We start from the raw sequence: 12,984 nt of genomic DNA, 5'->3' as shown, positions 1-12,984 counted from the left end.
CCACGTCGCTACTTGTTATGAAACTAATTTGAATCCGAGACTTTGGACAATTCACTTGAATACAAAACGCCCTGCACACGCGTGAAGACCGATCGCTGAGGCGGAGGTGCTAATGTGCAGCGAGCCCGCGTGGCGGACGTGCCTTTACGGCGCCGCAGCTAATGGCTGCCGGCACGCCAAGGTCTGCAGTAGGTCGGCCCTCTGCTGGACTCATCTGCGCGCCTGTGGGCAGGTCGCCGCGGCCAAGGACGGCCTGTCTGACACAGCTGCCGCCACACTCCGCCACGCATCCGCAATCGATACTTCTCAGCGGCGACATCGAGCGCAGTCTGCCTCGCGTCTTGTTCGCCACTGGTGATCTGCCCTTTCCAGATACATAGCTTTTTTTTCTTTTTACTTCTTTCACTCCCAGTTTTTCGTACGGCTTCATCCTTTCCAGAAAAAATATCGCAACTGGTTGGGACTGTGGCAGGGGCAATCCCAACTGAAATCTCTGAAAAGCATTCACCAGATTATCAAGTGAAACCTCCTGAAAACCTTTGTTGAATTGGGTGTATGGATTTAATTTCATTTGCTCTTAAGCGACAAATGCCACCAATAGCAATATGCACATATACAGTTGGTGGTAGTATCGCAAAAAAAAGGCAGTGCATTGGCAGATCTGTCATTTGCACTCAGCTGATTCATATGAAAAGGTTTCCGACGTGATTACGGCCGCAAACTGTGTATTAACAACTAGCGTCGGTCATTCCATTTCGGAAATCTTTAGGGAATTCAATATTCCGAGATGAGCAGTGTCAAGAGCGCCCGAAAATACCAAATTTCAGGCATCACCTCTCACCACGGACAACGCAGTAAGCGACGGCCTTCACTTAACAACCGAGAGCAGCGGCGTTTGCTCGGAGTTATCAGTGCTATCAGGCAAGCAACACAGCGTGAAGTAACCGCAGTGCGAGACGTACGACGAACTTCTATGTTAGGACAGCTTGGCTAAATTCGGCGTTAATGGGCTGCGACAGACGATCGACGCGAGTGTCTTTACTAATAGCACGACTTCACCTGCAGCGCCTCTCCTGGGATCGTTCATAACCAAATCGGTTGGGCCTTAGATTACTGGAAAACCTTGGCCTAGTCAGACAAGCCCCGATTTCGGTTGGTAAGAGCTGATGGTAGGTTTCGAGCGAGGCACAAACCACACGAAGCCAAGGACCCAAGTCGTGAACAAGCCAAAGTTGCTGTTGGTTCCATAATAGTGTGGGCTGTGTTTACATGGAATGGACTGTGTCCTCCGGTCCCACTGAGCCGGTCATTGAATGGAAATGTTATAGACCATGTTTCCAAAGAACGATGGAACTTTTACGGATGACAATTCGCCACGTCAGACCAATCTGCACGAGGGAAAGATTTGACCACCAAATCGCCCTACATGAATCCCACCGATCCTTTATGGGACGTAATCGAGAGGTCACTTCGTGCAGAAAATCCTGCCCCGGCAATACTTTAGCGCAGGGCTCCCCAACCTTTTCAGCTGGTGGACCCCTTCATGAGTCGACAATCCATGGCGGACCCCTAGTCTGTTCCCAATGACCCCCCATCACCCCCCCCCCCCCCGCCCCCCCGGAAGTATCAATAATCTTTGGTTTTGGTTCAGAGATGAATGAAAACAAATTGAAGGCAAAAATCGACATATGAAATAGGTAGCGCACTGGGAATACGACATTTTTTCACTCGAAAAAAAAGTGATGAATTTGATTTTCACATTTTAATTCAATAATTTTACTCATTATTTTACACGATTTCGTGAAGGGTGGCCACGGACCCCCTAGAAAGAACCGGCGGACCCCTAAGAGGTCCGCGGACCACACGTTGGGAAGCCCTGCTTTAGCGATTATGGACGCCTACAGAAGGATCTGGATGGGCTTCCAAACACTTGTTGAGTCCATGCTGCACTTGGCCGGCAGAGGTACGTCCAACATGATATTAGGAGGTATCCCATGACTTCTGTCACCTCAGTGTATTTATGGTACAATGTTCTCCAACAGCACGTAATTACCATCCCTGGCTGCTCGTGTTGCTTGAATTATAAGGACCGATCAAAATGTTTGAGTTTGAGGGCGTTGCTACAGCCTGTATGCAACACGACTGTGACGCTGGTATACAAAAACCGACATGTAGGCAAGAGATCAATGTTGTATTCGTTCCTTTCCGACATGTGTACGGTAGATGCGGAAACATAAACTACGGCGCTGTTATTACCAAATGCGTCCAGACAGGACCAACGTACTGTTGCAGGACAGACAGCGGAGCAGCTTGTCTATCGAAAACCATCCGCGCCAAAGGTGCGACTGCTTCATGATAATGCACGTTCGCAAGTCCCTAGTGTTACACCATCTCAACTGGGAGACACTTGAGCACCCACCATACAGTCTTCCCATACGATTATCACGTCTTCGGTCCCTTAAAAATGGCCTTGGAGTTTCGGCAGTTCCTCTTGGACGAGGATCTCCAGTAGTCAGTTATGAACATCTTCACTCAGCAGGACACATTGTTTTACCAAACAGGTATATTGACCCTGGTACGTTGGTGGGTTGATTGCTCCAGTACTCACGGCAATTTTGTCTCATTGGTATACCAATACTCCACTGTCCGGCCTCCGAACGGAAACTTTTTGATCGCCCCTTATACCTTACCAACATTTCATGCAGCCATGCTGTAGATGCGGTAGCGAATGTATTCACAGCAAATCTTTACGAATGCCGGACAATGGTCTAATCTTAGAGAACCCATCCTGAAAATTTAAGCTTGATATCTTTGGTGTAGGCTAAGCAATCATCTTAAGAAGGCAGTGGGTGACAGGGAGTCGTCAACTTGTTTACAGCGTATAGGTTATTGTGTCGACTCTGAGCTGCGTTGTATGTTAACTTGTGTGATATAATGAGTGATGTGAGTGGTAATGCGTCAGAAAATGACTTTACAGACGAAAAGAAGAAAAGAACCAGCTGGGAAAGTTGAAGGACATTGAAGACCTGTTGCGCTTTCTTCCTGATGCAGTAAAAGGCTGGTATGAAGAATGAGACCTGGTGGTCAAGGAAGGCAGGTTTCGGTTACGATTGTAGACGGGGCCGTAATCAGTTACTATTGGTTGGCTTTTCTTTTAATCAGACACAATTAATTTAAAATCAACAACGAATTAAAATAATGACAATAATTTAATAATTGTTTCACAGCTGAAGGCCTTAATGGTAATAAATTGAGAATTGATTAAACTTGCTGCAACTTACAATTACAGTTATGAAACTATAAAAGACAAGTGACCAAGGTCTTAAAGCTCGCTTCAAAAATCCAATTGGCAAATTAAAATTTTAAGACAAGTAACGACACACACGGCTGAAGGCCTTAATGGCAATAAATCAAGAATTTTTTCACGGCTGAAGGCCTTAATGGCAATAAATTAAGAATTGTTTAACTTGTGCAACTTACAAACTACAGTTATTAAAATATTGGAAACAAATCACCAAGGTCTTAAAAATTAACTGCTAAAATACAATTGCCACATTAGAATTTTAAGACAAGTAGCGACAATCACGGCTGAACACCCTTAACGCCAAGAATGACAATAATTTAAAAAAATTAATAAACATACTATCAAATAGCAATGCAACAGCAAAGGTTAATTTAAAAGACAGGCAACTGATCACCAAACAGATGGGACAAAAGATAGTAAACTTGGTAGCACAGCGGTTTAAACCTGCTGTAACGCTAAGAATGGCAATTAAACTAAAAAAATTTAGAAACATACAATAAAACAGCAAATATAATAACAAGGTTAATTCAAAAAGACAAGAAACTGATCACCAAACAAGTGAGACATATGATGGTAACTAGGTGATACAATAACAAAATAATAACACAATAATAAAACACGAGGGCTAGTCAAAGACGGTGCTCCAGGAATCGACATCTGAGTAGGTCAGGCCAAAAACACCTTCACGAGCGATGAGAAAGAGTTGCATTCGCTTCACATGATGGTAACTCAGACTAGTGGCAGTGTAACGAATGACTAATGATAATCTGCTGAAGCTACCTAACGTCCAAGAACCAATGCAACGATGGAACACCACGCCAAAGCTGGAACCAGCGGTCAGCACTACATGCTCAGAACGCTGTGTTTAGAGCGTCTGAAAGGAGTAGAAGAAACACCAACCGACCTACAAATCAAGCAAGCTGCCAAAACTGCACGCCTTACCGGACAGCAGCGGCAAGGCGAGGAAACGTACACTGTCGTTACACACACTAACCTCCAGGGCAGGTCACTGGGGGCATTAGCGGTCACCAGGCAGGAAAAATACCGTTGGTTGAACAAATAGTAACACATAGAATGCAGCAATTAGTAACAAGAAGTCGAGGAAACCTAATTAGATCCGCCTTCCCCAAGCCCTCCACTCGCTGCTCTCCATCTCAGCGACACTGCGAGCAGCAACACGAACCCAAGTCACTGAGCATCGCAAGATCTCACTATGGTGGAGGTTTCACTGCTAGGATTAAAATCTACTCAACTTAAAGCTTGTTGGATCCGGTTGACGACTAGGTCGTGTACCCTTGCGACCACAGTCCTTCCGTCTGGCAGTGCATGCGTTCCGCCAGTGGTCCTGGTTTGTTCCCGCGCTGTCCCCTTGGCTCCTCAGGAGTCCCCAACCGAACTGCTCACTCACACGAGCCGGAAGAACAGCGACGTCACCTCAAGATAGGGCCACAGTTATTACATATCGATAACGCCGCTGCTGCCACTGGCGGACAGGCAATGCTTGCGAAACCAAGTGGCGCCAGTCAACACAAGAAGAATAGAAACAACCTCAACCATGTCAACTAAACAATACAGTCTGGCAGCAACGCAAGCCGCAGCATGACTCAAAGAACTTCTAGACAGAGTAAACAGTGAAGAAGCTACTGATCTTGAACAGGAACATAAATTATAATGGCCATGAACATATATTTCTGCTAATGTACAGTTTAACTGGATAATAAAATAATAAAAGCAATTTTCAACTCAGTTTTCATAATATTTTGTAGAGGTATCATGGTTTGATGGGAAAAGGGCGTAAACCATTCATCATATTTCGGATAATACACTCCTGGAAATTGAAATAAGAACACCGTGAATTCATTGTCCCAGGAAGGGGAAACTTTATTGACACATTCCTGGGGTCAGATACATCACATGATCACACTGACAGAATCACAGGCACATAGACACAGGCAACAGAGCATGCACAATGTCGGCACTAGTACAGTGTATATCCACCTTTCGCAGCAATGCAGGCTGCTATTCTCCCATGGAGACGATCGTAGAGATGCTGGATGTAGTCCTGTGGAACGGCTTGCCATGCCATTTCCACCTGGCGCCTCAGTTGGACCAGCGTTCGTGCTGGACGTGCAGACCGCGTGAGACGACGCTTCATCCAGTCCCAAACATGCTCAATGGGGGACAGATCCGGAGATCTTGCTGGCCAGGGTAGTTGACTTACACCTTCTAGAGCACGTTGGGTGGCACGGGATACATGCGGACGTGCATTGTCCTGTTGGAACAGCAAGTTCCCTTGCCGGTCTAGGAATGGTAGAATGATGGGTTCGATGACGGTTTGGATGTACTGTGCACTATTCAGTGTCCCCTCGACGATCACCAGTGGTGTACGGCCAGTGTAGGAGATCGCTCCCCACACCATGATGCCGGGTGTTGGCCCTGTGTGCCTCGGTCGTATGCAGTCCTGATTGTGGCGCTCACCTGGACGGCACCAAACACACATACGACCATCATTGGCACCAAGGCAGAAGCGACTCTCATCGCTGAAGACGACACGTCTCCATTCGTCCCTCCATTCACGCCTGTCGCGACACCACTGGAGGCGGGCTGCACGATGTTGGGGCGTGAGCGGAAGACGGCCTAACGGTGTGCGGGACCGTAGCCCAGCTTCATGGAGACGGTTGCGAATGGTCCTCGCCGATACCCCAGGAGCAACAGTGTCCCTAATTTGCTGGGAAGTGGCGGTGCGGTCCCCTACGGCACTGCGTAGGATTCTACGGTCTTGGCGTGCATCTGTGCGTCGCAGCGGTCCGGTCCCAGGTCGACGGGCACGTGCACCTTCCGCCGACCACTGGCGACAACATCGATGTACTGTGGAGACCTCACGCCCCACGTGTTGAGGAATTCGGCGGTACGTCCACCCAGCCTCCCGCATGCCCACTATACGCCCTCGCTCAAAGTCCGTCAACTGCACATACGGTTCACGTCCACGCTGTCGCGGCATGCTGCCAGTGTTAAAGACTGCGATGGAGCTCCGTATGCCACGGCAAACTGGCTGACACTGACGGCGGCGGTGCACAAATGCTGCGCAGCTAGCGCCATTCGACGGCCAACACCGCGGTTCCTGGTGTGTCCGCTGTGCCGTGCGTGTGATCATTGCTTGTACAGCCCTCTCGCAGTGTCCGGAGCAAGTATGGTGGGTCTGACACACCGGTGTCAATGTGTTCTTTTTTCCATTTCCAGGAGTGTACATCACAAATGGAAGAAATGTCTTCAGTTGTAAGGAATGATTCTGTATGTTAAAAGTGTGGTCTAAGCCAGAATTATTACATCATTGAAATATAATTGTTTTTCAATAAGATATAAACACGCAAATCTTCAACTCACTTTTACCAGAAATGTACTTTCCGGACTTACGCCCATAGTCCGTCAAACTCCTCAGTTAAGGGGACTAGCACATGATCAATATTCCATATGTGCCCTTAATACGGTGAGAAAGTTGTCTTCCATCTAAATTTTGAGTGAAGTTATAGTATTTTCAGTCTGAATTATGTAATGGAATTGAAAATTTTTAGTTAGACTTTTTTAATTTAGTTCTGTTTAAACACTGGATTATAGTATGATTTGCTATTCATATTGCAGAGCCCCCCTGTAAGCGTACTTAATTGTTTCAAGTTGAATTTTACTGTGTCTGACCCTCTGTCTTAACTATGGACTTCAGTCTGTTTTGTTATTCAGATTGCTGAGCATATCTGTAAAATCATATTTTGCTTAATTTAATATTAAAGATAAATTTTGCTTTAACTAAACCTCTATCTGAACATTGGATTTCAACCTTTTTACTGTTTAGATAGCTAAGCCAACCTGTAGAATCAAAATTTTCTTAATTGTTTCACATAAATTTTGCTTTAATTAATGTATGTCTAAACATTTGTTCATAGTCTCGATTTGCTACTTACATTTGCTGAGCCTGCCTGTAACGTCAAATTTTGCTTAACTGTTTCAAGTTAAATGTTTGCCTTAGTTAAAGTCTTTCTAAACATTTGTTCTGACTTTCAGTTGTGCTACTCAGATTGCTTGTATGTGAAACCACAAGTTGTTTAATTTTTCTGTGCATGCTACCAGTGTATTGTGTACCGGAAAATAAAAGAAAAACGCTCTATTTTTGTTGTTTGTTGTTTGTTCCTTCCGCTCAGCAGCCTTTGTCCTGCTGTCCTCTCATATCAACTTAGTCAGAAAACTGAATACAGAAAAAAAGCTCTGTTCATAAGTCCTAGACCCATTCAACTTCCAAGATGGAAACCAACTAGCTTCGTATAATATAAAGATTGTTCATACTTAAATAGTGAAGTCAACGTTTTGCCTAATACTGTCTACCATGATTCGTCAGAGATATACACCAATGACTGAAGATTACTAATGGTAACAAAGTAGAACATACAACACAGCTGAATATTTCTGTGCCCTGTGTTATTTACTTAAGGAAATAACAATTTACCATGTGGAAGCCACTGCAATAAGCAGCAGTATATGGCAGATATAGCATGAATAATTATGCTAATATTAATCTGTTCCCTAAATGTGTAGTAATAAAATGGAACAAAAATGTGTCACCAATATGCATTACTGAAGATGTCATTACAAATAATGAATAAAGAGTAACGATTTTTCAGAGCACATTAGCAGTGGGGTAAACTTCATATAAGCTCAGTATGCATTGTTGCCAAATTTATTCAAGATGGAGTCTATACATGTGGCAACATCACACTGGTGGCATCAACAGATGGCGTCCCCCCCCCCCTTCCCTCACTCAATTAGTATCCACTCCCCCAGTCCAACTTCACTTCCTACCCCTCTCTCTCACACTCAGAAAATGGTGGGATACGCTCAGTGTATGCTGAGCTACTTGAGTGGCAGGATATAGTGTAGTTCTTTCTTCATTTTAGGAATTACTGGTGTTATCTGGTAGGAAAATTTTCAAATACCCCTCAAAATTATCAGGAAAAGCCTAGCTGTTGGTGTGGAACATGTAAACATTATCCTGTCCACCAAACTCCACATTCTAGTTAGGTAGCGGTAGTGCTACAAATCATCAATCTAAGAAAAACAAAAGCACAGCTATAGATCCAATAACACATTGCAAAAAATGATAGCATTAACCTCATCTTTAAAGTTGCAAACACTTTTTTAAAAAATGCTCCCATAAACATCATCTAGGAAGACCCAAACATATTTCAAAAATCGATATCAAACATCGCTTGAACTGCACCTATAAAGATCCTGAAAACAGTACACCAACACAACTAACATACACCAAAAATGTGATCTATAATTATATGTGCGCCATCAGCTAAATGCTTCTGTAAGTAGGCTGTTTATGTTTTCTCTATGTAAGTAGGCTGTTTATGTTTTCTTATTGGCAACGTTACGTAGCGCTCAATATGAAAATCACTGGCTGTGCTGTGTGCAGTCTGTGGCTAGTTTGCATTGTTGTCTGCCATTGTAGTGTTGGGCAGCGGCAGCTGGCTGTGAACAGCGCGTAGCGTTGCGCAGTTGGAGGTGAGCCGCCAGCAGTGGTGGATGTGGGGAGAGAGATGGCGGAGGTTTGTAATCTGTCATGAACTGATATATATATTATGACTTGTGATGATATCAAGGTAAATACATTGTTTGTTCTCTATTAATATCTTTCATTTGCTAACTACCCCTATCAGTAGTTAGTGCCTTCAGTAGTTTGAATCTTTTATTTAGCTGGCAGTAGTGGCGCTCGCTGTATTGCAGTAGCTTGAGCAGCGAAGATTTTTGTGAGGTAAGTGATTTGTGAAAGGTATAGTTTAATGTTAGTCAGGGCCATTCTTTTGTAGAGAATTCTGAAAGTCAGATTGCGTTGCGCTAAAAATATTGTGTGTCAGGTTAAGCACAGTCCTGTATAATTGTTCAAAGGGGACGTTTCATATGGCGACCCTTAGCCTAGGATACCTCACTGGAATCTTCTGATTTTTTTTCTTGTAGTTTGTGTATTTAGTGTAGCTTTTGTTTATTGCTAGCGCGTAATTGTAGAGAGAATCTCCTTTGTAGTTGCAGTCTTTCATTGTTGTACTGTAAAACAGTTGTGGCATGCATGTAGATTTGCACCAAGTATTTCGCAGCTGCGCTGGTAATTAACTAGATATTATTTTCAGTGCTATGTTAATGTGTTCTCTTATTTTTGATCTTCAAATTGTGCTTTTCTTTGTTATCGTGTGAAATACTCTGACAATAATGGCGTGTGAAAAACGTAATACTAGGCTCCAAAGTAAACTGAGAAATGACAGTGAAGACGAAAGCAGTGTGTTAACGCCACCATGTAATGAATTAACAAATATTCAAAGTAGTAATTTGGTAACTGTGCATAGGGAAATGGAGCGGGCGTCAAATAATGGTGTAGACATTGAAACATGTAGAGAACAGGGAAGCATTATCGATCGATCGGTCGGCAACAGCTCGCCTCAGGAATCCGAAATGACAGGAAACAATCTCGCAAATACTGTAGATTCCGGTTTTGGATCCTCACCGTTTTCTCAAATAAGTCAAGACACATTTTCTGCTTGTCAAAATGTGAATGTTGCCGGTGCAAATGCACTGCCGAACAGCGTAGAGAAACAGATTCCAGACACTAATACATTATTATTGCAATTAATGCAACAAATGGAACAAAATCAGAGACAAACACAGCAACAGTTAGACACAGTGGAACAAAATCAGAGACAAACACAGCAAAAGCTTCAAAAGTTAGACACAGTGGAACAAAATCTTAAAAAGTTAGACTCATTGGAGCAAACTCTTGAACAAACACGTGAAGATTTAACTACTGAGTTACATAACATTGAATCGAAATGTCAAAAAGTCTGTAATGACGTAAAAACACAAATTTGTGAGCATTTTCAACCTATTTTTTCGCGGCATGAAAATGCATTACAGAATCACGAAGCAGCCATAAAAGAACTGCAAATTATTGTTCATGAAAATCATGAGACCTTGCAAGCTAAATTTGACTCAGTTGCATCTACCGATTCGGTTACGCAACTTGCAAAAACTCAGGAAAACTTTAAGGACACAGTAGATACTCTGAAACTTGGTTCAGAAAAACACACTGAAGAAATAAGTACACTATCGGAGAAAGTAGCCGAACTTTCGGATCAGGTCACTAACTTATCTACAAAGGTAGATGATGATCTGAATGACACAAGATCCGTAGCCTTCACTGACACAGAAGAGTATGAACAAATAAGAAAATTCAAACAAAATCAGAATCAAATTAATACACAACACCAAAGAGAAATCCGGGAAGTACAAGATCAGCTGACACAGGTAATACAAGAATTACGTATTTCAGAGGACACTCGCGCTCCAACACGGGAAGAGGGACTTAGAAACACGGAAAAGCCGCAAAATAATAACACAGGGCATTTCGGAAATTATGAAAGAAATTGGCAATGTGCACCGAATTTTGAGATGGAACGGCCGACACGACCTAACAATGACCGATATGCGACTCGCCGACATGACGATTTTGACTATAAGCTGTTCATTACTACACGTAAATTCAAAACATTTAAGAATTCTGGCAACGACATTCATCCACAAGCATGGCTCCATCAATTTTCTCATTGTTTTCCTCCCAACTGGTCGTTAGAACACAGATTAGAATTTATGTGTGGCTACTTAGAGAATGAACCAGCTGTAAGAATGCGATCGGTCATTCACGATTGCCACAGTGAAGGAGAATTTTACCATGCCTTCCTCTCAGCATATTGGTCGCAAGCTACACAAGACCGTGTAAAACATGGCATCATAATGATGAAACATTTCGAACAATCTGAATTCTCCAGTCTTGTGAAATATTTTGAAGACATGTTGCACAAGAATCAGTACCTGTCAAATCCATACAGCCCCTCAGAACTCATCCGCATTTGCTTAATCAAATTACCTGAACATTTACGACATATTATTTTGGCAGGACGTTGCAAAGACGACATTGAAGCTTTTCAGGGACTGTTACAAGAACTGGAAAGTGACACTGACAATCGCGGAACGCAGGAGCACAACAATTACAGATCACATCAGTCGCAATTCCGCGATGAAAGAAGTAATAACTTGACACGACAAGGCTATTCTCACAACACAAATCGTGACCAAAACAGACACCACCCGTATGACAACCGTTGGCAGAGTAATAATAGTTACAGAGAAAGATCGCATTTCCGTAGTAATGAATATGACAGAGACAATCATAGAAATAGACAATATGACAACCAGAACTATTATTATCAAGGGAGACAGAATAACTTCAGACGCAACAGTTCAGCGCGCAGTTACGACTCAGGGAGAAATTCTCCACCACATGACCGACAAACAAGAAACTATGTAAACTACCAACAAAACGACAGACCTGAATTCCATCAGAACTGGCGAGCTTTAAACAGAGCTGGGCCCTCTCGGCAAGGCGAATTTGTGGAAGTTAGGCCTCCTAATCCCAGTAACGACGCGCGGCAACAAAGAGACAGACAATGACTCGCACCGCAGGCATACACGTGCGCCGGCTGGCTCCGAGAAAAATAACATTATATCTGGTACTGCTAATGAGATTTTAATGCAACATTTTGGTTTATTTGAAAATAAATTCTGAATTTAAAGTGCTTTCTGAGAGATACCAGATGACACAGAGGTTAGTTTATGTGACAGCTACACGATTTTTATCACGACGCTACTAATGAGTGACAATTTACAATGTTGCTTTTGCAGTGTTTCTGTTTTATATCTGCACAGTTTTCTGAATTCTTCTGCAAAGTAAAATATGTTTTAGTAGTAACTTTTGTGGTATAGCAACAATGAGACAGCCTTTTTTCGTGGCACAACAATACGTTACTGTACAGTACTTTCTTCATCACGCCAATAAGCATAATAACTACGATATCTATACGCAAAGCATTTCACTTTTGTTTATCATGAGGTAAGTACATTGACTTCTGCAGAACTTAGCTTTCGGAGGACGATAACTACGACACTTCCACAGAGATTATGTTACAAGACGCACAGTTTAGCGCTACAGTACACGTATTTGAGTGATCAATTTTATACTTAAAACATTTATTTTTAAAGATTTTTGAATTACAAAGAAAGTTTTCCGTGATATATTTCATTTCATTGCTGTAATCTGTAACACCTGAGGGTATAATTACATAAATCCTCAGGGGGGTACACGCTTACTTTGTGTACCATGTGTGTGGCAACCACAAGGAACCCTAGCTAATATGGTATTTGCTTATACAACTTTACATATCGGTACCATATTTCTCTAACACACAAATTACACAGCTATCTGATCATTTAACTGAGAGATAAACATTTTTTTACTACGTCAGTGACAGATGTTTACGTAATTACACAGCTGGATAACTTCACACTTATGAAACTGTATTTTGTCTGTACTTTGTGAAACTGTTCATATTTTTTCGGAACCATTGTGATACTATGAGAGCTTTGAATGATGTATTTGGTAAAGGGATTATGATTTTTAAAGTACGTTTGAGGCAGATGACACTTTTGACATGAGCAGAGAATTTTTTTTAATTATTGGAGGAAGCTACGACGATTTTGAGATTTGACTGAGGTGTTATGATGTTATTTTTACGACGACGATG

The sequence above is a fragment of the Schistocerca serialis genome, chromosome 9, assembly GCF_023864345.2.
Source record: "Schistocerca serialis cubense isolate TAMUIC-IGC-003099 chromosome 9, iqSchSeri2.2, whole genome shotgun sequence".
In the NCBI taxonomy this organism is placed as follows: Eukaryota; Metazoa; Arthropoda; class Insecta; order Orthoptera; family Acrididae; genus Schistocerca; species Schistocerca serialis.
Note: the sequence above shows the minus strand (reverse complement) of the source record.